General features: G+C 36.8%; 1 long non-coding RNA gene across 1 annotated transcript; it reads left to right on the top strand.

Annotated features, from left to right (window-relative positions):
- The first annotated feature begins 2765 nt into the window (after positions 1-2765).
- LOC102461127 (uncharacterized) lies at positions 2766-5187 on the top strand. Its single transcript, XR_331365.3, has 3 exons — positions 2766-2835; positions 3637-3676; positions 4715-5187. It is a non-coding gene; the product is annotated as an uncharacterized LOC102461127 (long non-coding RNA).
- The last annotated feature ends 885 nt before the right edge of the window (positions 5188-6072 follow it).

Here is a 6072-nt window from a genome sequence, read left to right as displayed (position 1 = left end):
GGAAGCCAAAGCCCTCCTGGTGACACCATCTTCGCAGCCAGGCATTCACCTTCAGGATGCACCTGTCTCTTCCTGGGCCCCTACCTTTGACAGGAAGGATTGAAGAGAATACCACCTGTGCTCCAAACTCCTTCACCCATACTCCCAGAGCTGTGTAGTCACTCTTGATCTGCTCAGTGTCGCACCTCACAGTATCATTAGTGCTCACATGGATGAGTATCATGGGGTAAACAACTTCATGCCATTATAATTATTTATTTAGCAGCTTTATCTAGAGTTGTAAGAATATGCTGTAACCATAAGGTTACCCCAGATATGAATTTAACTCTGTATGTATTTTCCCAGAGATTAAGGGTAAATTTCCCTCTTGTATAGAAAGCCAGCAAAAAGCCTATAAACTTTGTAAGTTCTTCTTAAGCTTTCAGGCAGAGGAATTCAGCAGGCATATTAAAAAATAAATAATAATAATAATACCCCCCCCGAACTATGCAATTACATGCCAAAAAAAAAAAAGGCATTAAGTCCTCCTGCATTTTCATATCTTGAGTATCTAGTCTGATTAACTTTTGTTGGGCCTTTTTTTAGCAATGAGAACTATATTTCACACTTTGCATGATAAAGAACCTTTTCCATTAATTACAGTTGATAGTTGATCCATCTTCTTTTGAAGGTGCTCAAGGGAGTAAAAAAAACCTAACAATTTTTTAGCTATGAAGTGTGAACAGAGTAAATGGAATTATGTGCTGTATTATAATAGCAGCAAAATGTCTGAATTTCTGCAATAAAATCCCCAAATTGCTGTAATCAAGAAGATCAGAGAAGGCAGATAGGTCAAATGGCAACTTTATTCATGCATAAAGCAGGCAAAGAGACCAATAAAAGTGAAAATTAAAATACCTAAATATTCTTAAAAACAACATAGCACTTGTGCTTTCATACCATGCAGTCCATGCTAATTAACAGCTTAAATTCAAGCACAATTTTACCACTCTTTCTTATGCAGAATAGTTGATTGCTCCAGAGGTAGTCCCACTGATATCATTAAGACTAACTCATGCAGTAAGATATTAATCAATGTGAACAAGGGTAAGAGAACCTGCCCCTGAAATTTGTAGGAGCCAATAACATTTCTCACAGATGAAATTTCATTGAAAACAATGGAATTATATAAGAAATGAATTTGTCCTGGATTTGATAGCCTCTCTTAAATAAGGAACTAGTCAGAGCTATTGAGCCTGATCAGCTTCTTTCTACTGAATGTTTTTCCCCCACTAAAGTATTTTCTTTCACTCAGATTGCTCCAGCTAACAGGCATGATTGTCTGCTCATGTGATTACAGCCAATGCCTCTCAAGCTAGCCAGGCATTTGCCACTTCACTTCCTTGACTATCCATGTATGCTTTAATTGTCACCTGCCCTTCACTATTGCTCTCATCAGCTCTCCCTTCCACTTTATTGCTGTTTTCCTAGTCTTTCACTTCTGTCAGCTTCATGTCTTCTTCCATATTTCTCTTATTCCTGGAAGGGCCTTTTTGACTACCACACAACACCTCCATTCTTCAAACTACTCATTAAACCCTCATTTTCAAGTCATTCCAGTTCATTTTGTTTCATGATCAGTAAAATATTGTGTAGCATATTTTCCTTATTTTTATTTTATCTAAACTAAGCTTTTGGGTGCAAGAAAAGTATATAAGGGTGAGTCTACACGGCAGGGATTAACTTGAAATAAGCTATAAATATTGAGTTATGTACATTGCATTACTTATTTTGAAATAGCTGATTTTGAAATTGGAAGCATCTACACAGCACTTATTTGGAAATAGAGTACTCTTTCTCTGATTTGTCTTACTCCTCCTACAATGAGGGCTACAGGAGTCGGAGTAAGAAGTCCTTCCAGATTGACAGTATTTCAACAATATTTCAAAATAACACTAATTATTTTGAAATAAGGTTGTTATGTAGACGTATCCTTAGTATCATTTGCAACTGAGCTATATAAGCAATAGAAAAATCTAACTAGGGCCCGATAATTTAAAGCTAGCTCTGAATTCTCCCCACTTCTACTTTGACCATTTTCTAGCATAGTTACTAATCAAAATCCTGATATAGGAAAAAAAAATTAAAAATAGTAATTCGGTTTCAAAATGAGTTAATTGTCTTGAAAGTTACCCTACATTTCAGGAGCTTCATTGACCTCAAATTTGGAGCAGTTGGAATTTAATCTCTCACTGATTTAATCTCCCATTTTTTTATTCTTATGTTTCCTGATTAAATTAAGTTTTCATCCCAAATTGACCACACATAGGGAACCAGAGGAGGATATGGACATGAGAGGAATATGAACATAGATGGAGTCTTAAGAATCCAATTTTAAATGCAAAAGAGTTTTGAGCATCATTTTATTTAGAGAACTTCTGATATTGTTGCATTCAGCAGTTAGTTTCTAATCTTAGATTAATGTGAATTCATTATTTTCAATGTCAATATTTCTTCCTGTTCTATTAACTATTGTTTGATGTAGAAGGTGCTGTTTATTTTGTTGAGCTAGTGAAGATCTTCCTCTAGCATTTTTCTATAAGAAACATAATTAACACATCTTTATACTTTTTAGCAGAAGTCCTTTTGTGATATATCTATTTCCTTTTTTTTCTTCTGGGTTACAGATAATGCCATCTTCAATCAACATACATGATATTAAACACGTATAAGCCATTAACTCTTTATTTTAAGTGGCATAAAAGCAATAAGCAATGCTTTCTTTTCAGATTTCGAGGATCATGTTTCCCTTCCAATATCCAAAGAATTCCTCTCTGAAGACGTGCAGTATTGAAGGTGAATGACCTTCATTGGCATTTGGGAGCTGGTAAAGGGTTAGGAAGAGATGGATCTTGAGTGCAGGGTGCATCATTGCTCTATTAAAATCCCCAAGGATATCTGACCAAGAATAAATGTTTTAAGGAACCTTAACTTTTACTGGAACATGCTAATGAGTAATGCTCTGTTGCCAGTAGAGAAGAGACATCAGTGGGGCAGTCCAGGGTTGTCAGGTGATCCATGAATTCATGAATTCTGGTTAAAGCCAGAATTCCCTAAATCAATTGTCTCAACAATCATCTCTCAAAAGTCACTTATATAAAGAGACCATGTGGAGAAAACTCTAGAGTCACCTTCAAAATTTCTAGGGCCCTCTGAATCTTTCCCTCTAGAACTTTCAAGAGGAGGTTACCAAATGGCCCTTTATTAAAAATGTTAAAAGCATGAATCATTTCTGAAATCACTCTGTGTTGGGGTATCACTAGTGAAGACTAAGGCTATGTCTACACTACAGAGTTTTTCCAGGATACCTCCAGTATACGTGTCCAAGGAACGTGTCCGCTTTTTCAGAACAGTTTCTGAAAAAGCAAACGTGTTCTTTCAGCATCCCTGTATTCCTCATTTTATGAGGAATATGGGATGATCTGAAAGAGGAGGTTTTTTTCATGTAGATGGGCCAAATTTTGGAAAAGCCTCTTCCCCCAAAGAAGTGGAAATTGCATTTGCAATTTGCGTATCTTTTTCCGACATTTGAAAATAGGTCAAGTTCAACTCAAATAAGAGGTGTTTTTAATTAAAAAATATTACATTTAATTCCAGGGACTCCTTCATAAGATGGATTGGAGCAAAGATGGCAATGGTGAGCAAGTGTCTTCTATTGTTCCTTTTCAAGATTTTTTAGGAACACCAAGACGATTTTGTAGCTCCCAAGAGTCAAGGTTTACTTTCAGTGGGCCTGTGAAGATCCCTGCATAAGCTCAAAAGAAACTGGTGCAACAAAAAATGTTACTTGATCCATAAGTCTCCCTACTATCCTGGAACCAACACAACTCCAACATTACTGCAAACACATTTAAAAATGACAGTTGTGGAAATTTAGCTTGCACATTCTGTTCTTGTTATTTTTACAGTAGCTCTTTTCCATAGATGAAAAAGTACTGCCACTAGCTAGAACAGAAGTTCTAGTGGAAGCCAATTGGACATGATTTTATGCTCTGCTAAAAAAAAGTTTGGTTAATGAACCAAAATAACTTGGGGAGATTGTCAAGAACTGGGGTTAGGACATTTGGAGAGAGCAATGGATTTTGCTTGACTTACTTGTTTTCAATTTGTTCTTTTACATTATATTTGGTTTGATTATGACTCAGCGATAGATTCACAGAAAAACCATTGAAAGAAAAATCAATAACACAAAAAGAACACACACTCAAAACTCTCCACTAATGATATCTCTCCTCCCAGACATGCAAACTGAGCCCTCTAATTAAGTCACAAGAGCTTTCTTTTCTTGGTCAAATTTAAGCTTTAAGATGGTAACTCTCCCCCGCACCACACACACACACACACACACACACACACACCAAAATTCTTCTAAACCATACTACATTAGTGGATTCTATCTGATGGAGATCAAACCAAAAAATAAGTCTTCAGGTTAACCAATGTGTGTATATATTTTAAAAAGGATGGAGTGGGCCGTAGAAGTCAGTGGGAGCTTGGTCACTAAATTCATTGGGTCTCAGATTCTACTTGACCTTTTTCTTCTGTAACACACATCTTTTAGTCCCCCAGATAAACCCCTACTACCTTAGAACAAAAATAAGTGTGCACAAGAACTATTCTTTTGTATATATAAGCTCTCCCACCACCTTTCATTATTCACTTTTTTGTACTGCAGGAACATTGAGACCTTGGACAAGAATGAAGCCTCCATTGTCCTAGAACATTTACAATTTGAATAAAAATGGATAATATGGCAAAGATTTTCTAGAGTGAGCCATCACAGAGAACCTTGCTTTCAAGAGCATAAGTACAACAATTTCTGAAAGTTAGTCACTTTTATGTTGTCTCAGTGTGGGTGCCCCAAAATGGAGGTGCGCCAACCTTTAGCTACTTTTAAAAGTTTTGATCCATGTATCTACTTGCCCACCATCGTGTAAACTTGTGGATGTTTGCATTTGCTTCTTGGGAACCCAGTGTCTGTTGAAATAAATAGCAATATAGATAACCTATTAAAAGCTCCGTAAAAATAATAGTTTTGTCTCATCTTAGGCTGTAAAGACATTTCTCACCCATTCTTTTTCTTCACCAATCTCATGTTTTTTACAAAAATGGAGAAAACATTTAGATGTGTTTTTGGGGGGAGTGTGTTTCTTACTTAAAACAGCCCTTTTTCTTCTCTTAGGACTTGATTGTGTGTCATAATAATTATGGCTGTGCTAGAATGTTTGAAGTAGCTGGAGACATTCTACCTGCTTGAGACTGGAAAGTAGAATGACTTAGGTTTCTGCAAGTGTACCTGTGGAGTAACTCCTACACATCTTTAAGGTTGCCATCTGTGACAGACATGGAGCTGTTACATAATAATATGAACGCTAGAGGTGTCACCATTGTATTAATTTGATATGTGACTTGGTCAGTGAGGGAAATTTAAGGTGCATCTACACAGCTGGGCTTAATTCGAAATAAGCTACACAAATTGAGCTACGTCAATTGCCTACCTTATTTTAAAATAGCTTATTTCAAAATTGGGAGCATCTACACAGCATTTATTTCAAAATAAAGCACTCTTCCTCTTACTTCCCTTACTCCTCATACAATGGGGGTTACAGGAATCAGAGTAATAAGTCCTCCAGTTTGACAGTTTTTTGGCATTATTTCAAAATAACTGCCTGCTGTGTAGATGTGGACTAAGCTATTTCGAAATAAAGCTAGTTATTTCGAAATAATGTTATGGGGAAATGTACCCTTACTGTATATTGGAGTTTTAGTACTTTCCCCTGTTAGGGTATGTCTACACTACCCCACTAGTTCGAACTAGCGGGGGTAATGTAGTCATCCACACTTGCAAATGAAGCCCGGGATTTGAATTTCCCGGGCTTCATTTGCAAGTGCGGATGACTACATTACCCCCGCTAGTTCAAACTAGCGGGGTAGTGTAGACATACCCTTAGTGTATTGATCTAGTTCAATAGGGGTCTCAGGAAAGAAAATAGAGGAAAGCAGCACAATTGTCCCACCTAAGGAACCTTCTAG

The sequence above is a fragment of the Pelodiscus sinensis genome, chromosome 1 (genome assembly GCF_052426305.1).
Source record: "Pelodiscus sinensis isolate ZL-2025 chromosome 1, ASM5242630v1, whole genome shotgun sequence".
Classification (NCBI taxonomy): Eukaryota; Metazoa; Chordata; order Testudines; family Trionychidae; genus Pelodiscus; species Pelodiscus sinensis.
Note: the sequence above shows the minus strand (reverse complement) of the source record. Positions and strands in the feature narration are given on the sequence as shown.